The following is a 27057-nucleotide window of genomic DNA, read 5'->3' as shown; positions in this document are numbered from 1 at the left end:
TTTTTTCAGGACGTAGAGCATATTTTGTTGTTTTGTTTTCCTTGGTACTTTGTATGCTGGTAGATGTGGGTGTTTTCTTGTTTGTTTTCTTTTTAAAAGAAATACTAAGCCTACACTGGTCTGTTCTTGTGAATAACTCAGTGATTTTGATTTCTTGGTCCTTTGTTAAATGGGTTTGGTGGAATGTGTTTTAAATCCATTTAAAAGAATGGTGTTTTCCCCCAGGGATATTGGTCCTTCTATGTAGAACTTTCTAGGACAGACAAGCTGGATGAGACTTAAATTTCTCATGGTTAAAAAAAAAAAGGACAGGAAAAAAATCTTTAAAGAACACAACAGGACAAGGCTGTATTTTTCTTTCACATGACACGTTCTCAGTAGTTTTACTCATATTTTAGTAAACTGAGGCCCATTCTGGATTTTCTCTACCTTCAACTACTTTGCCAGTAGTTATTGTGGAAATTGGTTATGGCTTTTCATAATGTTTCTTTTTAGGTGAATGGCCTGGGTTTGACCTAATCATACCTCTCTGCTCCTGAAATTTTATTGAGTACTAATGATTCTGCAGGAAAATCTGCAGTAGACAGTATGACTTCTATAAAAGAAATTCTCCTGGGATCACTGTTCTAGAGGTGGAATTTGCTTGCATTTTTATTCCTGTTTCATGGAGATGAATAATTCAAAGTGGTTATTGATTTTATTTTTTTTTTCCTTTCCTCCCCTCCATTTGTTTTTCATCTCTGGTTTCATCTGAGCTGCATCCTTGCAAGAAAGCATGTGCTGCAGTGCTGATCTCATCCTACAGGAGGGCGTAAACCCAAGAGGGAATAGTGCCTAAAATGGATGTCCTTTTTGATCCAGTGTCTGAAGAACATTTGCTTATTTCGCATCTTCTTTCCGTTTCTTGACTAGTAGGCCTTATAAGCAGCAAGTGGCTGGTAACTGTAATATCCCAAATATACACACAATTTACTAGCACTAGTTCGGAGGGACTAACATTTTACTACTTTACATTTAAAATACACCTGGAAGAACAGTTCCTGTTCTGTAATCATAATATACAGTTATTTCTTGTGGTACCTTTGCATGTAGTAGCAACTAGATCCTGTGGCTGTTAGTTTTTTCTTAGAATTTTTTGTTTGTGTTCAGACTTAAATTCATTGAGAGGAGCCTCCATACAATGCCAGTTAAATCAGTGTGAACCTGATGGGTTACGGGTTCTGCAGCTTCAAGGAATGTGGCAGAGCTGTTCTGCATTGCTTACAGAAAAATGCCTGCATTTCAGCATCTCGCTTTCCAATTCTGTCTTACTGAGGAGAAGTGAGACTTGTATGGGTTAATTAAAACTGTACCTTTTTTTTAAGCACATCCTCTACAGTCTTTGACATAAACCACAGCCAGCCCAAACACTGTGTAGAAGGCACAGGTTTTTCTTCAAGTAGATGTGTGCTGCTTGTTGGAAACACTTTGGGAGAAGCCTTTACCTTGAAGTCAGTATTAGTGGTATTAGGAAAACACTAGGGTTTGATCCCAGTGTCACTAAGAAGTCACTAGGATTTGATCCTCATCCCTCTGTAATAAGTAACTAAGGGTAATTGCTGATCAAAGGGGTTTTTAACAAAAGGAATGATCTTGCTGTAACAGATTTGAGAATGTTTTGTCTGGTGAGAAAAGAGTTAACTGTTAACCATGAGGTTGGAGATGTACCTCCTCAACTTTGTCGTTGTCTAGACTTTAGTGTAAAAATAGTTTAGTTTGTAATGTACAGCTTCTTGCTATGGGACTGAGAGCATAACTGTTTGCTTAAACCGGCCTTGAAGATGAGAATAAAAGGGCTGTGTTACTTGTCGGAATTTGTGAGCCTGGATGGAGCTGCGACTCCCCGGCTGCCCAGCGCTGTTTTTACTTTCCTGCCTTAATAAATACTTAGTGAATTTATTTCGGACTCTAGCTATTTCAATTTCAACTATAACACCTCCTTCCTCTCTGGTGTTTTGAGCCACGCTTTTGGGCTCCAAGGGAGTCATGCTGCACTCATGCAGGGGACACACTGCTGTTCTTACTGTGCCCCAGTATTTGCCTCAGTGCCTCTTTTCATGTTCCTTCTGGTCTTTTAGTGCTGCTCATGTTTGCTCCAGTTTCGCAGCCTTGATTTATAAACCTCTTTATCCTTTCCACCGAGAGTTCTAGACAGGTCATCTTCTGTTGTTTTCCCTAAAGCTTTTGAGTTGCTGAGTTAAATTAGGATCACCATTTTTAAAATCTTATTTTCTGGGACAAGAGAGACCAGAGTGTTGCCACAGAAAACTCACAGGGTTCATGAATTTGTTTAAAGTATGAATTGGAAAAGAGGCTGGTGACAGGTGCTGACAGTCTCTCTGGACCGCCTTGGGGATGCTATTAACACAAAAGTAAAACCTTACTTGGTGAAGAAAATGATACAGAACTAAGCAGAATGGATGACTTGGGCTATCCACCTATAAACTTGTGAAATACCACAGCAAGTTTAGAGAAGCTAGTTCTCTATAGCTCAGGCCCTGAAGTATCAGAAAGAGAAAAAGATTATTCTCAAATTAAAGAATAGAAGCCTAAATATGTAACTGCATTGGACCTGCAAAGCAGCTGAAAGAATTCAATACTTAAGGGATGGAAGGTTCCTTGAAATAGAAGTATACAAACAACTATTGAGGTGTAACTTCATTTAAAGTGGTTATTTAAAAGATAAGAAAACTTGGCAAAAATGAGAAACAAATCTTTAGTCAGAATTTAAGCAACCATACAGAATTAAAAAAGGTACAAATATCTGTAAATAAGAAAGGAAAGAGGAAGTAAGGAAGACTCAGTAAATAGTTGCATAGAAAAATGCAGAAGTATTCAGCAAAAACTAGTAGCCTTTAAAAACATCCCAGTAAAGCCTGTAGGAAAGGAGTAAAAATTGCTGTACCTAGACAGAAATGAGGATAGCCAAGAGGATTTGAGAACTGATTTGCTGAAGACTAACAAGTAATTAGTTCTTTTGGTTTACTGAAAGCAGATAGCCTGTGAAAGTCAGTAACTGGATAGTCAAAGGAAAAGCAAACCTTCCAAGACGACGGATGCAAACAAATCCCTGCGCTTCTCTGCAGTCTTGTCTATAGCCTCTGCGCAGCATGCCATGGTGATAGCCTGCTACCTCTTCTCTTGTAATTACTTTGACAGTCCTGTGTAATGAGATCTCACAAGCCTGGGATGCAGACTAACGGAGGGGTTAGAGTTCTGTGCATTGAGAACTGCACACTTTTTGTGCAGAAGTGCAGAGAAGTAAGTACCTGTCCTTCCTAATAAAAGCATATAAATCAATATCAGGGCTATGGCTGGGTCAGGCTATGGTTATTCTTCTTTGTCCTAACACTTTTCAGAAGCTGGTATACTGTTCATTGGAATCTCTGTTCTCATTAAAGCCCTTGGCCTATAGTTGTGAAGAAAATCAAGTATTTGAGCAGAAGGCAGTGAGCAACTCAGAGCTGTTGTTCAGAGAAGCACGACCTACCTAGACTGAACAGGTATTCTAAGCCCTATTCAGTATTACACTTTAGCTGTAGTTCTTGGAGGTCTCACATTTCATAAAAACACCCAGCCTTCACTTACATAAAAATGTTTTAAATATCATGGTAGAGAAAAGCATGGAGATGTGACCCTGGTGGCATCCTAAAATTTGAAAATAACAGAAAAACATTTTAAGAAGTTGCTCCTGTTATTTTTTGCAGGCCTGGGGCAATAGCCAGTCTGTGGCTTCTTAGTATTTATGATTCAGCACATTCCTGTCTATTTCCCACTGTCTCACGTGTGGAGTTATGAAATAAGCATTCGCATTGTTAACAGTTATATTCCATATGTTATTCCATATCCTAGTCAGAAGGGAGCTTCACCTAACATCCCAGGAAGCTGAGACCTTTTCAAAGCCTCATGAACAGGCAACAGAATTCCTCAGCCAAAAGACAGGGTCTTTGTTTCAAACCATAGTGATTTGGTGACTGTTGTCTGCTTGACTAATTGGAGAAGAACTTCTTTTAGTCTAAGTGGGGAAAACTTCATCTCTCTTCTCTAATTCAAGAGCCGCAATAAATCTGTCCTTGCATCAGAGAGTAATAGTGTCCTTAAATACCAATGTTCCAGTGGTCCTTGGAAGTGAACATCAATGAGCCTTACCTCAATACTGGTAAGAGCACTGGTTTTCTGGTTTGGGATTTTTTGGTTTTGTTGTGGTGTGGTTTTTTTGTTGTTTTGTGGGTGGTTGGTTGTTGTTGATTTTGGTGTGTGTTTGTTTCTTTTTTTCTTTTTTAATCCTAAACTTCTGTGTACTCCTGTTCTATGGTCCTGGTGCCAGGTCTGTGATGTCCTATATCTGTCAGGCAAACCTCCTGATTTCCTGAAGGACTGAAGAAACATAAATATTCTTGATTATAGCATCATAGCTCTGTAGGTGTTACTGGGTTTAGAAAGTAGGAAGTGGAAACTAGAAGCTCAGTGCCCTCTCTTTAGGCAGTGGAAGGGACTTGAAACTCAGCAAGTGCTTTCCTAGTTAGTGCCCCTTTTCTTCTGCTTTTGACAGCTATTTTAAGCCTTTTTTGCTAAATGATCATTTGCTGTGTTCTTTAAACCTAAAAAGAAGAGGTTATCTGCAACTGTTACCTGATCACATGAAGGCAGGAGGGTTTCCTCAAAGAGCTGCTGTGCAGGAGGCTTTTTAGGCCAGTTAAGTAACTGGTGCATGGTAAAGGCAGTAGCTGTTTTAAGAACCTCTTGGGCTTTGAGGAAGTGTCTTGCTGGTCAAGCAGTACATATACACCAAAGGACTGTGCTTTGTGCAGAACACCATACCTCATAAGTAGTTTTTCTTTGTAAAAAAACACTTGCAAAGCACAAAAAGATGCAGTCCTGTCTGCTGGAGCCTGAGCACGTAACCAGGAGTGGAAAGTGACAGTTGAATTAGAGACAGTAGATGCATCAACCTTCAGTCATGAATTCCATAGAGATAACGATTTCTGATGTAAATTCTCTGTAGCAATTGGAAGACACTGAATTTTATGACCTGGACAGAGACTTTGAGGCAAAAGGGAGGTGAAAGCATGATATGATATTGTTGAAACAATGTAATTTCCTTATAAAACAAGGTCATGGATGGAAGATAACAAATTGCCCTGCTATATATTAAAAAAGTTTTAATATGGTTAAGGACATCAGACTAGTTCATGCGTAAAAGTGTACTTGCATGACTGTTGACAGGGAAGGATTTTGGAACAACTACTAATATCTGTAAATGTCCTGATTAGACAGTTATATCAAATCTTACTTTGCTGCTTGAAATAGAATATGCTGTATCGATAGAAAAAAATCAATACAGAAGGAGACCATGCTGCCCTAAATTTCCTGCTAGGGGCTAAATTTGGTCACCGTTGTAATGGGCATAGAAAAGGAAAAGGCTGCAGAGTTGTGTGTCACTGTGTGAAATGTCCTAGCGCGTATGCCCTTCCCATATGTGCTGGGGGGGAGCTGTGAGCCTGACGCGCTCTGAAGAATCTATTAATGGCAGTGCAATTTCCAACACAGAACAGTTCTGGACCGAGGCTGTCTGAGCCCCCTCCCTTCCTTCCCACACCAGTTGCAATGATCTCTGGAGGGACACACAGATGTGTCTCGGTGTTGTGGGTTTATTGGGAAAGACCTGAAAAACTGTAAGCTGGATGTAATTATCCTGTAGGCCAGGTCCATGCTGTAGGCTGCCACCTGGGCATTTCTTACACTTAGCTGGGTGATGTTAACTCAAATATTAAGAAGCCTAGTTTATCTGCAGCAGTAGTGGCAAATATAGTCCCTTGCTTTGTCCTCAGCACTGCTGCAAAGCAGCACCTTTTAGGTAATCTCCTTGGCTCACCTTGTACATCTTAAGGCTGAAGAAGGGGGCTGCATGTTTATTTTGCAATCGTTCTGCATCCCTCGCCTGTTTACTTTGGTCTTTACTTCTGACTCTGTATTCACTTCGACTGTGCAAACCTCTCCAGCTTGTGATATACTGGTTATAGTGGGATGACAGGTGCAGTAAGTGGTTATAATGATCTCCTCTGTTTCTAAGAATATCTGTTGTGGTGCAGAGGGGATAAAAAAATGAGTCTGAAGTAATGATGAGCAGAGGAGGCTGGGAGCATGGACAACAAAGGTAATATATTAATGTTAAGGGTATAGGAGGAGGGCAAATATAGCCTGTATACATATGCCAAAAAAAAAAAAAAGTACAGGGAGTACACTACAATAGATTTTCTCTTCTATGTTTTGATGGAAATTGGTAATCTTTTGCTAACTGGTGGCTAAAAAATTTTCCAGAGCTAGATTGAATATGCAGTTCCAAGTTGTTATATTAAGGATCAACATAAATGTCTTCAGGATATGAAAGAAAAAACCCTGGAACATGGGACCTTAAAAAGGACTTGGAAGGACCTGGGGACCACTAAGATTAGTGTTACACCAGTGTTCTCAGTGAACAGATGGATACTGGCAGATGTTTCCTGATGCTGTTCTTCACCATGGTGAGGGAGGTTCTCACCAGCATCACTGTCACAAGCAACATGCCCTGGATCTGTGCGGGGCCTGTGCTGTTTGACACGTTCATAAATGATTTGGGTATAGTGTTAATGCTGAAATAACAGAGCTGCCTGCTGATTCGAAGTTATTGATGACCACTACATCAAGGGCTGGCTCTAAAGAATAGCAGCAGTCTCAATGCTTAGCTGCAGTCAGAAAGCAAATGGAATGCTAGGAATTAGAACAGTAGAAAACTCCATAGAAAACATCGTTATACCCTTATGTTGGTGTGTAGTGCTCACAATTCTTAAACGTGTTGTGCGGTTCTTCTCCCTCTTTTCCTGTCTCGGAAAGAATATTTTAACAAGAGAAAAGTGACAGGGGTGATCAAAAAGGCTTCACTACAAGAGGAGACTTAAAAACCAACCAACCAACCAACCAAATAAAAAACCCCACAAACCTAGCAGTTCTCACATTATAGAAAGGGCAGTGGAAGAGAGTGTGACAGATCCAAGAATACAAAACATCTAGTGAAGGTTAATGGGAAATTATTCTTTTTTTTTTCTCTCTCATAACCTAAGAATTAGGGGGTATCAAATGAAATCACTAAGCAGAAGCTACAACCCAAATATACAAAAGGAAGTAATCTTTACATGTGATTTATCACTAAACAATTGCCACAGAGTTCAAAAGTCTATGTAGCTTCAGAAGGCAATAGAGAAGCTCATGAAATTTCTACACAAAGATGCAGAAACAACCTTTGTTGGTCAGTGAGGGCATCTGCCAGGAGCCGAGAGGTGTAATTGGGAGTAAATCAGTCTGTCCTGTATTCTGTGCTCTTTCTCTAACTGTCCACTCGTGGCTGTGGGCTAGGTGGACTCATGGCCTGATCCAGTGTTCCCATTCTACAGTTCTGGAGGATTAAGGGTCATGAGAAGGATTTTGAGGCTAAACTTTATCAGATGAGGGAGCAGGGATGCACAGATACACTATGGAATGGGCTTTTCTGCATCATCTCCACTCTTTACAGGCACGGATAAAGAATACAAGGAGGTATGGTGGGCTGTGTTCTGACTGCTGTCCAAACAGTTTTAATTAAAACTATCATACCAAATTGACCGAAATGATTGATCGTTACCTTACAACTAGCAGAACTAATTACAACAGCACCAAGAAGCAGCAGCATGAAAGAGCCTGGGACCAGCAAGCAGGCTTGCTTCTGTTCTTTGAGGCAAACATTTCATAGAAGTGAAAGCTGGAATTCTGTTCCCCGTGACTGAGTGCAGGGTTGGGGAGCTGAGCCCTCCTGCAGCCAAAGATGGGACACTTCCAGTATGTGCAGTGGCTTGCTTCTCCACATCACTGATCACTTGTTTCACAGCCCTGGCTACTGTCAAGAATCCATGTCTGTGAATTCCATGATGACAAGACTTTGCTGAAGTCACATGTAAGTGCTCAGTAGACACTGAACTGAGTGTTAAGATCAATGGGTGGCTGCAGCCATTCAGCTGTGGCCCCTTCTTCAGCATATATAGAACTGTTCTTCATTGTAATTCCAGCCCTGACATAAACCCAAAGGAATTTTTACTTTGAGGTAGTCTTTGTAGTTTCCAGTAGACTTGATCCATTAGTTTCTGAATTAAATAAATGTAAATCCCTAGATTCTCATTCCATATTATGTAGTACACATTTCAAAAAAAACCTTTTCGCTTTCCACCAAAACAGAAAAAGGGTCAGCTTTACTGGGTTCTCTGCTGAGTTCATCAGCTCTCTGCTCTTGTTCAGACAGCAGGAACTTGTACTCCTCTTCAGAACCAAGGCTTTTTCACCCAAAAAAGCTGGCTTCAGACTGAACCCTCATTTTCTTTCCAAAGATGAAACCCTTTTAAGTATTTCAGTTGAGAATCATGCTTGAAAGTGTTGACGATTACCTGTCTGTGTTTATGTTGGTGACCAGAACCTGCTGCCCTCTGGGTCGCTGGCAGGCCGGCGTGCCTTGCTGCAGTTCTTTCAGAGAACTTTCCAACACTTCGTCCCAGGATCTAACAGTCCAAAGGTGTGTGTTAAAAAGAAGCGCTCGATCACTTCATGGCAGTTGTTGCTGTATTCCTGTGGCTGCGAGGTTATGCTGAACTGATGATTCTGGTGACTGGAAGGGAACTGTGTCCCTTACCATCTGTTAGCTGTCTGGTTTGACTGTCAAGTGAGGGGTTGGGCACAGATCTACAGAACTGCTCGCTGCAGTGACTTTTGTGTCAGAGGTGAAAGCAGCATCCAGAAGGCTCTGTTCTCTTGCAGTACTCACCACCGAGGCTCCAGCCCACTGGGAGTGGTTCCCAGCCACCGCAGCAGACTAACTGGCATCATCAAGCAGCTGGTGTTACTGCCTGTGCATTGGAACTGGCAAGCAGGAAGACTGGGATGTGACAGGTGTAATGGAGCAGTTCAGCAGCTCCCATAGCATGGAACTATCTTTTTCAATTGTGCGTCCCTTGTGAGGTTTTTAATCTTTGGTCTTTTTAAATAGGGCATTAAGATGAGGATGTGTTCATTGTTAGAAACATATGAAAATCTAAGAATTTTGATTCCCAAACATTAGTTTTGCCTGAGGTTCACAGATACTTGCCACTGATTGGCAACACCTAAAAACTACGGAAGAAAAGATTCTAGTTATTTTTTTTAAACTCATCAATATTTTGTGATTTTATTCCTGAACGTGCTATTGTCTCTGACAGCCCTTGGAAGATCACTGAGAGGGAGACTTGCTGTAGTCTTTGTAGGCAGGACATCTCCAGCTTCCCCAGTTAATTTGTAATCTAAAAGTAAGACAGGATCTTGTATAAGGCCTAGGGCACCGGTAGCAGTTTCAGCACTTGCTGTGAAAAAAGGTCACTTCTGGTGATTGGCTTGCCTTGGAGTAAATCTGTTCCAATATCAGACTGATAGGCCTAAGCCCAGCAGAGCGAGGAAGCGTGCTTCTCTGTTGGGTGCTATGGAGGTCAAACGAGCCAGGCATCCGTGCTGGTTATGAAGCAAATTGCGAGGTTCTTAGAAAGTGATTTAAACCTTTATCTGAAAACAGTGCTGGAAACAGGTGTCCGGAGGTCAGGCTGCCGGTGTTCTTGCACCGCTCATTCCAGTTCAGTTGTGGGTTCGGTGGGATCCGAGGTCACCCATGACACAGCTCAGTTCGCCAGCCACCGTACACCAGTGGCTGCGATGCCGTGCCTGTGTCCTGGCCCCTTATTGAACTGGGGGAGCTGCTCTGCAGTGGGACCCCAGCATGAGGCTCCGGCTGAAGTGATTCATGCCGAAGCCCCCCTCCGAAGAGATGGGGGGTGTGCCCCTTTGGGGTGCTCCCATGAGGAGTAGCCTGACTGCAGGAAAAACCCGTGCGGGTAGGGTGGGAACCCGCACGTTTGCGGGACTTGGTGCAGTTTCGGGGATTTTGGAGCGCTGGCCAGAACCCCGGCAGTCCGGTGGGACTGCGCTCCCCCGCAGCCGCCGCGGAGCCCGCAGCCCGCAGAGGGTTAAGGCGGCCGGGCTCGCTGCGGCCGGTGCCGGGGGGGGGGGGGGGGGGGGGCGCAGCTCCGCCCCCCGCCCGCGCTGACACCGCAGCTGCTCCCGCAGCCCGGGCTGTGCCGGCGCGTCTGCGGCTCCTCGGGCCCCGCACGGCTGCTGCTGCTCCATGGGCCGCTCGCCGCGGGACGGGATGGTACGTGCGCGGCCCCTTCCCACCCTGCCACCCCCCGCCGCGGCTGCCAGCGGGGCTGGGGGGCTTGGGAGCGGGCAGGAGCGATGCTGCTCGGGGAGGGGGGGTGCAGCAGTGAGCCAGCACCGGCTTTGTTCTTGCTCTGATGCCCTTGGCTGCTAGGAAGAGAGGTGGTGGCCCTGGGGGGGTGGGCTGTAGGTGCAGGTACCGGCTCCTGTCCTCCGCCTGGTCCCCGGGCGTGAGCTGCTGGCCCTGCGCTGCCCTTGCAGAGCAGCGGGCGAGGAAATCTTTGTGGAGATGCGTTTTTCTTTCCTTGGAACTTGAGCCGGAGGGCGGGGGTGGGTGGGCAACCGACTGGTGGCTGAGGGGGAAAGGACTAGTAACGAGAGGGAACAGTGGCTGCAGATGGAGGTGACTTTTTTTTAAAAAAAAATGATCTGAGGACCTCGCCCCTTCTCAGCTGCTTGAGCCCTGAGTATAGGAGCAGAAGCCGAATTCCCCAGCTGCTCAGCTGTTTACTGCACTTGTGTCATTAGCTCAAACGCAGAGAAGGAAGTATGAAGATGGGTCTAGAGAAGAATCTGGAGAAGATATTATGCCTGTCAAGGACTTAAGGAGTCCTGCAGCATTATGATTTATCCCAGTGTGGTCTTTCCTGAAGATGGGGTGCTACTGGGGAAGGGAGGAGGTGGCACAAGGCATCTCACAGATGCTCCTTTCGGGCAGGGCTTGGTGAAAGCCAGTATTAATGTCTGTATCACTGTTCAGCACCGTGCTGATGCTGGAATGAGGCTAATGCCAGTCAGGAGGGGGGAGGGTTGTTAAGGTGGACTGTCATGCTGATGATGAGATGGCAGAGAGGTACAGGGCCCCTTTTCCAACCTCTCTTTCCTTTGGTGCTGCACACCCACACACGAGCGGTCTTGAAGTAGCTGAAGTCTGGCTTTGAGCTGCTCAACGCTACAGTATTTCACTACAGGAAGCCAAAAAGCATCCAAATGCGTCCAGTTAGTGGGGGAGGAAAAAAGGGAAGGTTCTTGTAAAATGTGAGTGATGCAGCCTTTCTAGGGCAGCGGAGAAGAGAAGATGCAGCCAGGCTTGGAGCTGATTTTCATCTAGTAGGCTATAGGGAGGGGTTTTGTGCTTTGGAAATGAGAACAGCAAAGCTCTTTCCTGTTCCTAGCAGTAGTCCTTTGTCATCCCTTACCCTGCTATGTTTCCTGTGTAGCACAGAGGTGCAAAGGGCCAGCTTCTCCCTTTATCATTAGGTCTCCTGCATCACCGGTAGTACTGTGTGGTGGTGACACCTTTGCAGTCCACAGACACACAGGATTCTCTTTTCACAGGGTATCTTTGACATCCTTCAGTGTTGCCACCAGCAAACACCTTGTTAAAAGTGTTAAATCATCTGTATGCTAATGCTAAAATGTGTTGAAGGATTTCAAAAGAGAGCCTTTTATCTCCAGGGTCCAGAGCTAGAGGGGCTGTAGCAGGGTCTGGCACAGTGCACAGACCAGGGTATGTGAACATGAATATCTCTCAGATGCTGCTGTTTTGGGCAAGAGGGAGAAGGAAAAGAGGCAAACCTCATTGACCAGGGAGGGAGCAATGAAAAGAAGTCAGCGGTGATGCCAACAAAAGCTTTCTTAATAGAGAAGAGAGTGGGCTGACAGCGATCAGACTGGGACTGTCAGTGATGTAGGGAGGGGAAAAAGGAGGGAGCTGGACACGTTTATCACACAGTGAGCTTGGAGGGGAGGAGCGTGGCTGCTGCACACTCACACACGCAGAAACACACGCGCACACACACACACACTGCGGCAAATTCTGCAGCTGGTGCCTGCTGGCTTATGACTGCAGAAAAAACAAGCTCTGGTTTAAACTCTCTGATCTCAGAGACGAGGCTGTTTCTATTCCAAGTAGCTCTGGTTCCACTGTGAAAAGCCCTGCAGCGTGGGCACTGTTCCAGAATGACAGGAATTCCTTTTTCTTCTGATGGGGCAGGGGCCTTTTGCTGTATAAGGTCAGTACCCTCCTTATCTCCTTGATGGCTCCGTACTGGTTGGTGGCATCCAGACTGCATGTCTGTCCTTATACTTTCTCCAGCAAGTAGCTATTGTACACAGGCTGGGAATCGGTGGGTTTTCCTCTCCTCCTTTCCTTTCCTGCAATCTGACAAGGCCAGGTTGTCAGATCCTCTGCCCTCCTCACATTCAACAGGCAGAGAGATGTGTAGCTTTGCAGCGGTTTCTTTCCTGACAAAACAATCCAAGTCTTGTCATGCCTTTTTGCCACTCTTCCTCATGTCTGTGTTGTTGGCATACCTGAGTCATGTCCTCAGCAAATGCGGGGGTAAATGGATGATGGACTTGAGCACAGGAGTGTGGTGAGCACAGGCTCTCTCTGGTGAAAGCGAGGAAACCGTGTGTACATGAACAGGAGGTGCAGGGTCTCATTCAAAGGAGCACGGCTGGACACCAGAGTAGGGGTGGAAGATGGGTTCCTCAGCAAGAGCTTCTATGGTCTTGCACTCTTTGTACGTGTTCATACACAGACCATCCTAAGTAACTCCTGGGATGGCTGCATCTCACAAAGGAAGAAGAAACTGAGAGCCAAATAAGGATTCAGCAATTTATCTTTGGGGTAGTTGTCTGAGTAGAGAGATCCTAGCGGGTGCTACTTCTGGCCACTTGGCTAGCACAGCCAAGTGTGCTAGGTGCATTGTCACAGGGTTGCCACTACTAATTGATGGGTAGAGAAGAGAGACTTGAAAAGAAATGCTATGGGGGACCAAAGACGACGAGGTTGTCTGGTTAGCATACAGGGACCGGACAGCAGCAACTAGCTGAAAATGAAGGGTGTATCCACTAGCCTGCAAAGTGTTCGTTAGGCAGAAGCACCTGGGGAAGAAAGGGAGGTGCTAAAGGCTAGCCATCAGCCCAGTAACTGTGTGTGGGAGGACAGACAGTGTTATATGTAAATGAATGCTTAGAAATTACTCTGGGGGGAATTTACTGGGGTGGAAAAGAGGATTTGTTTTTCTTTTTTGCTCAAAAATCCAGAATTAGCTACAAGACCACGTCTTTCTGGACTCCAGCATCAGCCTTGTAGCTGTTGATAAGGAAAGACTAAAGAAAGTATTGAGCTACTTTGGTTCTAACTTTTCTATATTAGTTTTTTCTTCATCTCCTTAGAAGTACTTGGTTGAGTAGTATCGATTCCTCTTACAAATACATAGGCTTTGCGTTTGGAGTAATGCTTTCCCTTCTGCTAAAGCATTAAAAGTAACAAATTTCTACCAGTTTTCTGAAAACTGGTGGGGCAGCAGAGGGGAGTGATCCCAATAGGTGCCTTCGCAGGGACAGTATGCATTCTGTTTGGGCTGCCATCGGGGCACTCACCACTTAGGCACAGGCCATCAGACAGTGCACTTCTGTCTCCAGGCATGCTGCCACTTCACCAGTTGGTGGTTGTGACTCATGAGAGGGGCTGAGGATGTTGTAGGGGACTGCAGGGAACATGGAGGGAGCTGGGATTATTGCAGCGCGACAGTGCAGGGTGGACACAAAAAGCAGCCTTTGTTAATTCCATGCCTTGCTGTGCTTAAACTCTGTGTCTTGTTTTTATCTTCGCTTCACGCTAAAGAAATGGAGATAAATTTCTACACATGCTGACTGGTGACTACAGATCAGTTCTCCTTTCACACCTTTGTCTCCAGGATCTCAAAAGCTACTGGAGTACTAATGGAACAATTAGTTGTGTATCCGGCTCTTCAGGAACTCTCTGTCCTTCTGAGCCTTTATTCATAGATGAATTTGAGCATTGGTGTCCTCGGCTAGCAGGTTCTTAGTTCTCCCAAGACAGGCCTTTAAGTCTTGCTGGATCAATCTGTCAAATGTATAGAATAATATTGGGTTGGATTTTTTTTTTTTTTTTTTACTGGGGAGTGCAATTTTGATTCACTTACACCTTTCTGAAAAGCATCATCATCCCAGTTTCTGTGTTTTGAAAGAAAGCAAGACCCTTCTTTTCTTTTGAAAGTAAAGGCTTGGATAGCTCCTCTAAGAGGATGAAGGTTGAGAGTCTCAAGTGGAAGGAGGCATGTAAGTCACAGAAGGTGTAGGATTTAATATGCGTGTCTATTATCAGTGTGTCCTACTGAATAACTTGTGTGTCTCTTTGCACATACTATTGTCTTGCATGAGCTTTCTTGTGAAACGCTGAAGTCTGGCAATTTACTAGAACCTACCTTAGAGCTCTGGATTCACAGTTCAACCAGGCATGTAAGGTATTTGTGTCTCTGGCATTCTGCAAAACAAGAAATCTGTTGTAAATTTGTGCTAATTCTTGAGGTCCTGGAGAAGAAGGTGCAATAGGAGGAGGACTCATCTGTTGTTGCCAGTCAGACACGTGAAAATCTATCTCCTTGTCTTGAGTGTGAAATGAAGGTGAAAACAAATCACAGAGCTTAGGTACAGCAAGATGGTTTCAGACCCCTCCTAAGCAAGAGGCTGAGCCTCTTCTGACTCCCCTGGGAGTCAGCTAAATGCCTTAGGCAGCACTGGCTTAATAAGTGGTTGTCATTGAATATGCTCATAGAATACCTGACCTGAAATTCTTGCAGCTGTTTTAAGGTTGGAAAGGAGAGTCCGTTCCTGCCTCTGAGATACTGGCCATGGTAATAAAATAGCAATACCAGCTGGCAGGACATAAGCAGCACAAGCTATAGCTTTAGCTCTCACCTGGAGACTTGTCCTGAAGCTGCATGGTACCGCTGCACAGGTGAGCTGGCATTTGCTAGCTCTGCTTTTCATGTGTTTTGGTAGTCCTGAGAAAAGTCCTTTTGGGTGTTTCTAGTGAAAAGATGAAGGCTATAAAAGCTTAGTGCTGTTTTTCATGACGTGTTAGAGCTACAACTAGATTGTGCTAAAAAAGCATGGCAGCATAACTGGCAAGTCTGGATCGTTTGTTTCCTTTATTGACTTGAAAGTTAAAAGATTAAGTTAATTGCTTTTGCACTTGCTGTAGCTGACCTTTATTTCAGCGGGATCTAGCCATCTTGCCTGCACCACTCTATTAAGCTCCAGTGCCAAATTCTGAAATAATTAAGGAGAAAACTGGAAGGAAAAGGCCATTAGTTATCTCTCTTTCGGATGTTGCCTGAGGAATGTCAGTCTGTCGTCAGGCACTCAGGGTGCTAATAGCTGTCTTAGAGGAGAAGTGGACAAGAAGCCAGTGATTTACCTTCTGGTTGACTAGATTTATGTTCTGAAAAGCTTCCTAAAATGGTTTAAAAGGAGTGAATTGCAGTACTTGGACGGAAATGCAAACACTGCCCAGGCCATATAAGAAGTAAGCGGCTTCAAACAAATCTGACTCCTTTCCCTGGTAGAAAAACAATGGTTAGGGTGGTTCTCTGTGGCTTTGACCTTCTTTTTGAAGAACCAGAGTGCAGGCTAGTAGATATGAACACAATATGTGTTTTGGCCCAGTTCCTGGTGGCTGGATTTGCATGGGAGTTTTAATTGTTATGAGGTTTCTTTCTTGCTGTTGGTCCATAGGCAAAGGCAACTGTCAAGGAAGAGGGAGGCATGGGAGTGTGGAAGGGTTTGTGCTTGCACGGCTCTAAGGGAGCTGAACAAGTGAGGGGCCCCGAGACAAAAGTATTCGTTGTAATTGAGGCTCTTCCAGTCCTCTTTATTCTCCCAAGTCAGTAAGTCCAGTCACCGATTCCACTGTGTAATTGGCAAGCTGAAAGAGACCTGGCTAGACCGGGTAGCGTTAAGAAGTAGGGGCTCCTCTTTGGAAGTGAGACCTCGGTGAGCTCAGTGCAGATGCTGGTGAGAGGCAGTGCGGAGCTGGCTTGTCACCAGCACTGAGAGAAGAAGATGTCCCTACTCAGCTGGGAACCTCCTTGGCTTCTCCCAAATGCCCCTCTCTTCAGTGCTGAACAGACAAGGACTGCATTTGCCAGTGGAAGGGACAGGAGGCCTTGAAGCTCTGCACTTTGAAATAACTTTCTGTATCCCATTCATTGTTGCTGTACTCTGAGCTGTAAATCAAATCACAGGAATCCAGACCATGTAAAGAATCTATTAAGTGGCAACTAGACCCAAGAATGCAAAGTTAAAATGCAGCAAAGAAAGATGTTGGCAGAGGACAGCTGCTTCTTCTCAAGGGCTGGCAGAATACAGTCCTTCTGTGCTTTACCACCCCAGCCACACAGAGTCCACAGCTGGGTTAATATCTTTATCTTAAACGGAGATGACATTCAGCCGGTCATCTTCAAAACAAGCAGGTGAGAGGGAAGAAAAGCTACTTAGAATGAAACCGTTAACAGTACAGAACAGGAAGGAGGTTTGAGGAGTCTAAACGGATCAGAGACAGGAGCCTCTTGCCAGAAATGTGGCACCTCACTAGGCAGACAGGAGGAAATCTCAGAATTATTTCCTTATTTGTGACAGCCATCCCTTTCTTGATACATCCAAGCTCTCTTTGCCTCAGGCCGCTTGCTTACACATTTCATGTTGATCAGTTGTCAGGGGGGAAAAAACAAATGAGAGAGAAAAATAGGACAAATCATGAACTGTACCTCCAAGTCAGTCAAGAGTCAGCATTATGCAGATACTTCAAAACTAGAAGAAATGTGCCATTGTCTTGAATCTGTGCTATGTTCTGGTTGTAAGAACATATATCCTGTGATGCATGTTCTTATTAAAATTAAGAAACCAGAAGCTGTCTGACTGGGTGACATAAAGGAGTCTTCAGCTGTGAAATCTGAAACAGGGCATCTGCCTCAGTGCCAAGGGGAACAGTTTTGTGGGAGCCTCTGTTCAGGGACTGGCAGCAAATCACAGCTGAAGTCCCACTGACAAGGAAAACATGAAACATTAATTCTGTTTCCAAAGGGACCTCTGTATGTCTGCCAGGGTGTTGGTGGAGTGAGGGCACCAGGTCAGAGGGTATCTTAAAGTTTAGGTTTTCTCTTGTGAATTTAACTGGAGATGTTTAAGAAGTTACAGCTCCAGCTCCTCACAGCTGGAGATAACGCCCCTGTGCAGAGCTGTGCTCTTGGTTCACGTGAATGCCATACACTGTTTCACAGCAAAAGGACGCAAGGCTAGGTTGAGTCAGCAAAACTGCTGAAGGGAACAGAATCTCTCGTGACCGATTCTGCACCTGGCAAGCTAGATGGAAGTGCTCTTCTTGTCCGTTAATGTAGCTCAGTGGTGGTGTAACTTCCAGTTGAGGGGTATTTAATGAACAGTTAGGAACAGTAACCTCTGGAAATAGATACAGCTGTTTCCAAACTGAACATCTGTGCCTTCAGTTAGTAGTTCTAAAATGGCTGAGCTATCAAATTGCTCTTTAGCATAAAAGTGAGACAGTATGTGCAATTAGGAAGCGATGAGATTGTTGCTATGGTTAGCACAGTATAGAAATAGAACTTGCCGGGGAAGTGGCTGTAGATGACATGAAAATCACAGGGAGGAGGGAAGGTAGGAATTACACAGGCAAATGGTTACGAGGGGTATCTCCTGCCCACAACCTCCCATACCTTAAAGAATATTTCACCTCCTCTGGCCCTGCTGCTGGTTCAGCTTTGTAGCAATTCCCCAGGAGGTGGTCGGTCATTTTGCAGAGCCTGTTCTTACCTTAAAGCATGATCAGTTCTCCTGACATGCAGTAACAGTATGGTGAGGTAAGTTATTAACTATCTCCAGCTAGATCCACAAAAGGAAACCTGAACACACCTTCAGACACCTCAGCCCTCTCCATCCTGACAGACTTGGCAATGGTTCTGGATGCCCCTCCTGCTTTGTGTAGGTCTTCACACACATGCTACAGTTTTTGACAGTATTTAATATGTTGTGCTTTCCCATTTTCTTCAAAATCTGTTGCTGTCTGCTCCTCCCAGAGATAGTAGCCTTTTGACCCTAAAGACTGGTTGCTGCTGTGGTTTTTTTCTTTCTCTGGCCTGCCCAGTGTGATTCTTAATTAATTTCACTCTTTGAGTCTGCTCCTGTTGAGAAACTTCTCTCCTTCTTGGAGCTTTCTTGCTGATGCTGTCTTCCTTCTGTGCCTTTTTTACACCGAGTTCTTTGCTTGTGGAGTTCTGCAGCTTTTAAGGCTTTTTCTCTGCCTCTGAGCTGTTGCAAAGTTAGTGCCTATTCTGTCCCAAATCAGCTGCTCTCTTCTATCCTGATCTTAGCACTTGATGGCTCCTTTTACACTGAGTTAAGTTGTACCAGTGTTTCCTGGAAGCATGTCTGCAACTGATTGTCCTGTTTGTCCTCCTGAAGACAACTGGGTAGATGCTCTGGTTGGAAACTCTCTGTCCAAAGCCCTGGGAGGGGTACAGAATGTGTCACCGGCTCTGCTCTGGCTCACCTAATGCTCTTGCATGTGCTGCATCCTTCTCCACTCAGTCCTCTGTGTGCTGTGCTGCCAAGCCTCCTGTCACCTGCCTGTCACCCTTTTCGCCATGCACACAGCCACACATCAGGAAAACCTTGAACTCTTAAGGGGGTTTTAGTGGATGTGGTGGTGTATTCCTGAGTGGGTGCTCTTCTACCCTCTACCTAGCCTCAGTCTAACTGGAGTGTGGGTAATAGTGGTAAATATACCATGTGTACCCAAAATTCCCATCCATCTGTGGCTGGGACGTTAACGAAAGCTAAAACCAGTACCTGGAGATTTCCCCTTGTTAACAGGCTGAAGTCAATGTGTGTGTGCTTTCAGGTCTGCAGTCCCTAGGGGATGCTTTGCTTCATAGAGCTGTTTGTTTTATCTTCAGTCTTTCTGCACACTGCTTTGTGTTTTCCAGTCCTTTGTAACTGTCTATTCAGTTCCTCCAGATAAGGCAAGTCTCCTGTCACACAGTCACAGGCTTTATTTCAGTGGTGCCATGATTTTAACTATGTGATTCAGTATCCCAATACAAAAAATCAGCACAGACTATTTTGAAACTTGCATAAAAAATAAAAACTCCCACATACAAAAACGCTTTCCTGCTCAAACACCATTGCCTCCCTTCCCCTTCTCTAGGTGCAGTTTAAAATCCCTCATTTTATGTTCCATGTGGTTTCATCTGTGACCTGTTCGGTGATCACTTGTATGCTCCCTTCCATTGCTACCCAGGGCAGCCCATAGCTCTGCCCTAGCCTTCCCTTACAGGGACTCAGCTCTTTGCTTCTCAATTTTCAGCTGATTTTCATATTCCTACTAAAAATATTTTTTCTCTTTGCTAGTATTCAGTGATTCTCTGTTTCTTTAAGAGAAAAATCACAAAAGAAAATCTTTAAGGAGATAGATCTTAGATTTAGCCATTGATAAATAAATAGATACTTATTTATCTATTTCTCCAGAGTGTTTGAAGACCTAAAAATAGAAAGTATAGGAAATAAATCTTTACTGTAGACTTTTTCAGACCACGAGAGGCAGAACACTTGCTGGTGGACCGCAGAGCACTGCCTGAAGCCAATTCCTCATCAGTCTCAGCTGTTGAATCACACTAGAAAGCTAAAACTACTGCATTTTCCTAATGATGTTTTTATTGTAAGTGGTTACTGTCACTGTTGCATGTTGTGAATACAAGTTGGGCAGAGGCGGCTGTGGGACAGCCCTTTCAGCTGTGATCGCCTCCTGAGCTGGCTGTACCCTTTGCTCTGCTCATCTTTGGAAAAGAAACAAAGAGCTGGATGTGTCCAGAACTGCTGGGACCGCTGCATCTCTTCAGGAGCCTGCACCCAGCAGTCAGGCACCAGTGCATGCCGCAGCCTCCCCCCTAGCCCTCCCAACGCCTCTCGGTCTCTTCTGGGCAGTTCACACCAAGCTCCAGCTGTAGTCCTCCGCTGGTGTTTCTCCACTTGCCTTGCCTGAAAGCCTCAGCTCCTCTGACACAACGCTATGTTAGAAGGTAGGGAGCTGTACGGTGGGAGTGTCCTGTCCTCCTGCTAAACAGTCTAAGGGCATCCACGGGGCTGTTAGAGATTGTGTTGGGATTCCTGAGCTGGAACCAGCACACGGATTTAGGACTGGACCAAAGCAGAGATACCTCCCTAACCGCAGGGCGCTGCCAGTCCAAGGGTGTTCTTTGTGTCTCCTGTTGAGATAGCCGTGGCTTGCATAATTAACTAATTATTCCTTAGAGTCGTTGGGGGAGGGAGCAAAGACAGTCACTGTACAGTCTGGTGTTCGGGACGCAGATGTGTGAAGATCCTCTTCACGTCTCTGTGCTGGTGGGTGCTAGCTGGTACAGCTAGCTTCAGCCAGAGTGGCTGAGAGCAATCCCTCTCCATCGCTGGCACGGGGGGAGTCCGTGGTCACCTGTCCCCTGAGAGTACATGCCAACAAGCAGGCCACTGTGCCGTCTTTCTTTGGGTTCTCATCATCCTCTGAGAAGATGGTGACTGGTTACAGGCTTCCAGCTTTCCACCCAGGCTGCAAGGAGGAGCTGCAGGTGAGAATCTCTTGTCTGAGGAGGACAGAAGTGATGGCGTAGCGTTGGGGCCCAGATTTTATTCCTCGGTGGCTGCCTCTGCAGCTGCTAAGCCAGTTGGTGCCTGTGGAGCCAGAGCAGAGGCAGCCGGCAGCTGAGCCTCTCGTGTCCCAGGAGAGCTGAAACAAGCTCGTCCCCTTTCCTTAATACTCTTTTAAGGCAGACCAGGATTAGGATGTAAACAGCATGTTGATGGTAGGCATGGCCAATAGCAAATTGGAAGGTGTTTCAAACAGTCGAGACAAATGAAAGCATAATCCCAAGAGCCCAGAGAGCAAAGTGGTGGTGGCAAGAAAGAACAGGGAGATTCAAACTGAGGAAGTGCAGTGACCTTGTCATATCTTCTCGATCTGAACATATGCTGAGCCCAATACGGCCATTGTTGTCGGGAAAAAAAAAAAAGAAAAGAAAAAAAACCCCAACAACTGGATGCCTGGGATTCTGTGTACGTAAATAAATGAGTATTCTGAAAAGAATTTTCTCAAAGTTTTTAGGGAAAAGAAAAAGAAGCAAAAATAACTGCTGGATTACAGCAAGTTTAAGAGAAAATATTTAATTGCTTTTAGCAATAATTGTAGCCATTATTTTACTCTAAAAGGATGTTCTGTTGTATTCTAAAGCCCTGAATATTTTGCTTTGAAATTAAAAAAAAATGTTGTTCAAGGACAGTTTATTAGTAAAACCATTTATTGTTGCCGCCAACTTAAGCACTGCATCAGCTTCGGAATCTAATTTACAGCCTGTGGAAACTAGTTGAGATTGTGGGTCATCCCCTCTGTCTGGAGTGGGAGGAACTGGCCAAGCCACTTTCCTTGTGTCTGGGTGATGTGGCTGGGAAGCAGGCTGTAACTGGGGACGTGGCGGTGGCCATCGCCTGCATGGCTAAGCTCCCAGAAGTGGGCACAGCCTGCTTCCCTCGGAAGTCACGGTTTTCTTTAAAATTGAATCTGCCTAAAATTTTTCCTTTCTAGAACCCACCACAAATGCCCATGTGCCATTCAGAGTCTCTTCAGCCCAGCCCTCAGTGGAGGGGTTTCTTTTTAAATTTGAGGGCTCTCCTCTTGAATGGTTTGGGCACACAGACAGCAGGAAGGCTGTGTGCAAACTTCCCTCGTGCCGCTCTGCAGCACTTTTCAGTTCCTGCTGCTGGTGCTGTGGTTGCCCACAGAGTGCCCACAGCTCTGCCCGCAGCTATGAAATCCCCTAAGCACGTCTCTAGGGTTGATGCACCCCTCTGACCCCTTGTGACAGGTCAGGGCTGTTACTCATGACGTACAGCAAAGATGCCCAGGTACAGGGAAGCTGAGAGGTGTTTCTGAGATGCACAAGTCCAGGTAGGGAGGAGCTGAATGGTAAATTTGCCATTGCTGGCTTGTGCACTGCCTGCCAAAACAATCTTTGTGTTTATTTTATATAAATTCCTGAGCCTATCTGACTAGCTGGCAGAGCGTCTGAATCTCCACCAGCCGGAGCCGGTCCTACCAGCTGTGCAGTGTTCAGCGTGCGTGCTGGAGGAAGGAGCTGCCGCAGCTGTGTCCCCTTCAGGTGCTGGGTGTAGGATGTTGCTACCAGCCAGAGCACATCCACTCCTCTCCCTCCCTGAACAGCACAGGGCTTCCATGGTAGATGGGGGCGGTGTGTCCATATTGCAGGAGGGGTATTCGCACACAAGAGAGGCAGGACCCTGCTCAGAAGTCTGTGTGGGACCTTTCCTCCCCTCTGGTCTTTATAATCTCTCCCCCAAGGAGCTGCGGCTTTGCTGTACTCGGGACAGCAAAGTGTTTGTGAATGAATGCGTTGTTTCATTTTCTCTGAATGGACACCATCTGGGGCTGGATCCTTTTTCTCCCATTGGCACTGAAGGAGCTGCAGTCGGAGACTTCACAGCCTCAGAATGAAAGAGTCAGTTACTATCTCAGTGTTATGATGTCATTGCAGAATGAGGGAAATGGCAGTCTTTCAGCTTGCACTAGCTGATGTTAATTATGCAAATATATGCACTCAGAGAACCCTCATGCACAGTTTTGACTGTCTTCAGGGGTGGACTTTTTCAATAGAGCATCAGGAAGACGCTGTCATACAAGGCTCAGCTCTTGACTAAAGTGTAGCAAAAGGTACTGAAGCATAGCGATAGCCGGGTTCTGGTTAAGAAGAGTCCTTTCAGAAATGCCGCCCTGAAGAGTTATGTTCATAATATCAGGTAAGAGATCAGAAAGTTAGGAAGAATCATTTTTTTAATCACTGTGGCTTGTGTGCCTTGATAACATGTCCAGACTGTGGCTTTACAGGTAGAACCTGGCCTGGTAAGGCCAAATAATCTTGGGGACAAAAGAGGTAAAGGGTGCAGGAAGGACGAGGGAGGTAATGAGGAATCAAGAGTGCTCCCTGGATGGGGAGAGGATTGGTTCCCATGTGGTTAGATGAACAGTCTCCACCCTTTGTATGGTGAGGTCCTGAGAGCTTTGCAGCTTTACGCCCTGCCATCAGATACATACAAACACCAGTAAGATCCCTCCCCTGAGTTTTCTCTTTTCCAGGCTAAAGAGTCGCAGCCCCTCAGCCCTCCTCTTATCAGAGATGTGCCAGGCCTTTAATCACCTCTGTGGCCCTCATGCTCATTACAGTTTGGCGTACCAGTCTGATATTTGGTGTATCATGACTGACTTCAGCACAGTCTTTCCCTTAAGAGATGACTCATTAGCGCTCTGGCCTGGGTGATTGTATTTCGCAGAGATGAGAGCCTGGGTCCCACTGCCCTGACACTTGGTCTCTGATTTCAGCACGGTGATTAGTAACCATGGTTCTTCCAATTCTGATCAACAGAATAACAAGATCTCTGAGGTTTGATGGCCTGAAAGATTAAAAGCAAATGACAAGCAGCAGCCTTTGCAGCTGTTCGGACCAGCCCAAAATTTATTGTTCAACTACAGGGGGGGTCAGGTGCTTTCAATTAGAGTGGCAAAACGCACGGCATGCAAGGATCTGTACTGGCAGCATGAGCTCCCTTTCTGCCTCTGCGGCCATCTGTCTCCTTCTAGGATCATCTCTTTCTTGGGCATCCTGTTTGTCACATAGTTAACCTAGAGCACTGTTCTTTGTTTTAGCCTAGAGTGACCTCCCCGCATAGTCCTTTTTGCTTGACTGCTCGTCACTAAAACAACAGTGTCTGGTCCTTCGTTCTCTCGCCTTCCGTCTCTGTGCGCATGTAGGGAGCCCTGGGTGGTTAATTCACATCGACCCCAAAATCTGTGTCGCTTTGCTCATCACTTGCTGTCCTCTGCCAAAACCAAATTAATTCTACACTCAATGGGCCACATAATCATAGAATATCTCAACTTAGAAGGCAAGTCCAACTCCCTGCTCCTTGCAGGTCTGGCTAAAACGAAACCATATAACTAAAAACATCGTCCAGACACTGCTTGAACTCTGGCAGGCTTGGTGCCATGACCACTTCCCTGGGGAGCCTGTTCCAGTGACCGACCACCCTCTCTGTGAAGAACCTTTCCCTAATGCCCAGTCTGAGCTTCCCCTGGTGCAGCTCCATTCCGTTTTCTTATGTCCTATTGCTGGTCACCGGAGAGAGGAGATCAGCACCTCCCCGCTGCTGCCCCCCTTGAGGAAGCTGTAGAGTGCGATGAGGGCACCCCTCAGCCTTTCTAGTATGTAAGCTATACATACTCTTAAAAAAAGTAATAATAATCAGACTTTTTCCTCCCTCCTCACTAATGATCCATGACTGCAGCCTGTACGCCCTGAAGTGCCCCTGTAGTATTAGCCGTGGAAGTTCCTCTGGCATGGCCTGGGGAAGCTGTTGTTCATCACCTCTGGGATTTTTGTGTAATGCCTCTGCAGCCAGTTCCTGCTGACTGCCATCCAGGAGGTGGCTGCCCTGTAGAAAGAGTTTTATGTGTGCCCTCTGTGGTGCGTCAGGATGAAGGTGATGCTCATTCTGCACAACAGCAAGTAGTGCAACCTGTGTGGAGAAGGAGAAATGCCTGTCTGCTCCTGAAATTTTCCATGAGGTCATGAATGAGGTACATTTGTGTATTAAATCTTTACATATGTTATGCAGCAAGCACTTTGTGCGGTAACTAAAGCCATGAGTCAAAAACTGCCTAAGAGACAGAAAACAAATTGGAAAACAAATATATGGTCAAGCTTGTGCAGCACCCAGAGGTAAAATACAAGGGCTTCATGACTTCACGCTAAATATAAAGCTGATCGATACAGTAATGGTGAGGAAAGGGGTTGGAACGAACATGGAGGTGGCTAAATTTGTAGATGACTCAGTTACTTGTACCTAGAAAAGACCATGAAGAACTTCTGCAATTAAATTGAACAGTCATCATCATGTCCCTTTAAATTCATTGTCAAAAAATGCAAAATCAAGCACACTAGAAAAATGAAACCTTTCAGACTCCTTACAAGGGCTCAATTAATAGTGTCAAAGCAGGGTGAAATTTGGATATCACTGTGTACCCTTAACTGAAGACTTTTATTTGGTGCAAAGCTAGTGTCAGGTTATGTTATGATACATAAAAAAATGAGGATGGGGGATAATACTGAAAATACAATAATGCCATCCTAAGAATCTTCTGTGTTCATTTTCATCTTGTATACTTCTGCTTTTACTCCCAATGGGCGTAGCAGAACTAGAAGAGTTTGAAGGACAGGTGATGGTGGTTATGAGGGACTAGAGAAACTCCTCTTAAGAAACTGATGGCGAAGACTGGGGGCTTTCTGCTTTTTGGGGACATGATGGATAGGAACATTCTCTGGAAGCACACAGGCATTGTGGTGACTGCAGTGATCCAAATGTGCCTAAATATGCACAGTGAAAATTCGTATGAAATGAGAAATTCAATGTTAATGATGTTTACTCCCACAGTTACTGGGGGAGAGGAGATTCCACTTAACACAGCAGCTTGTGAGCATAGTTTAAGAGGGCTGAGCAGCGTCAGGGATCGGTGTTCAGAATGCATCTGGGGATGTGTGGTCGGAGAGAGATGTTCGGATGTTTGTTCGAGGCAAGTTGAAGACTGCAGTCTTCAGGAACCTGAGAAGGATATTCCTTATACTGGTAAATGTAATTAGGGGATTTTGCCATTTGCAGTGGTAGCTCCAGGCATGCATTTCACTGCGATAGGGCTCTAGTAAGGACAAATACCTGACAATGACCTGAACAGTGTGCTTTCAGTCACACCTCTACTCATTTCTGTGGCACGTAATTTTTGTTAGCAAGAAGAAGGGTGCCCCAGTCTGTAAGTTTAAATCACTTGTCTGTACAGCTGCTTCTGCAGGCCTGTATAGAGGAGGCAGCCAGCAAAGGGCCCCTCAGACTGATCAGCACTTGGACTCAAAGAGACTTTGCGATGGTGACGGGTATTCCCTCAGCTGGGCACAGCCCAGCATCTGCTCTGTCGCATGCAGGGGTGCTGCTGGCCCCAGGCTGGGGGAGGCTGCTGCGGGCAGCCTGGCTGGGAGCAGGGGCTGGGGTACCCACCCTGGGGAGTTCACAAGCCGGGTTAAGGTCACCGTGTTGCCATCTCACTCACAGTTTGCAGTTCAGCCTGGGGTTTGTGTGCTGCTCTGCTTCATCACTGAATTAAGCTGAAGAACAGTTTTGGCATGCGTGTGTGTGTGCAGTGACTCAGTGTTTCTGGAAATGGCCTGTCTGTGTGGCTGTGCTCCTGTATCCTTCTGAGAACTGACTGCTGCAACTGAAGAAAGGGAATCTGTCCAACAGTGAGTCAGAAGCAAGGCTCTGGAGGGCTGCATGGCTTCATGGAGTTACAGGATCACCGAATTGTAGGCTGGAAGAGACCCCTTCAGATCGACTAGTCCAATCCCACCTCTCAAGAAGGGTCAGCTGGAGCAGGTCTCCCAGGACTGTGTCCAGCTGAGTTTTGAGTATCTCCAAGGATGGGGACTCCACAACCTCTTTGTACAAGCTATTCCAGTGTTTGACGCACCCTCACAGTAAAAAAAGTGTTTTCTTGTGTCCTGTCACTGGGCACTGCTGAGAAGAGAGTCCGACCTCCTCTTCTTCATTCCCTCCCATCAGGTATTTATACATATCAATAAGATCCCTCCCCCTTCCAAGCCTTCTCTTTTCCAGCATAAACAGTCTTAGCACGCTCCACCTCGCCTCAAATGAAAATGCTTCAGTCCCTTAATCATCTTCGCAGCCCTTCACAAGACTCGGTACTTCACCACTCCTGCCTTCCATCTGCCAGCAGCTGCTGGCCCCACGGCTTGATCCCTTCTCTTTCTCTCAAGTTTGAAG

The 27057-nt window shown here is 45.6% G+C and overlaps 1 protein-coding gene across 2 annotated transcripts in view; it reads left to right on the top strand.

The window, feature by feature from the left end:
• Positions 1-27057, top strand: part of MAP1A (microtubule associated protein 1A) — a 66781-nt gene that overhangs the window by 20928 nt on the left and 18796 nt on the right. The window contains exon 1 of one of the 2 annotated variants that reach the window (XM_056347078.1): positions 10189-10273. The exons of the other annotated variant lie outside the window; for it this stretch is intronic. The gene's annotated coding sequence lies outside the window, so the exon portion shown is untranslated. Of the gene's footprint in view, positions 1-10188; positions 10274-27057 lie in introns of those variants that run through there. 2 annotated transcript variants of the gene reach the window in all.

This window comes from Falco biarmicus, chromosome 7, assembly GCF_023638135.1.
Source record: "Falco biarmicus isolate bFalBia1 chromosome 7, bFalBia1.pri, whole genome shotgun sequence".
Classification (NCBI taxonomy): Eukaryota; Metazoa; Chordata; class Aves; order Falconiformes; family Falconidae; genus Falco; species Falco biarmicus.
This window is presented reverse-complemented; position numbering and strand designations above follow the sequence as displayed.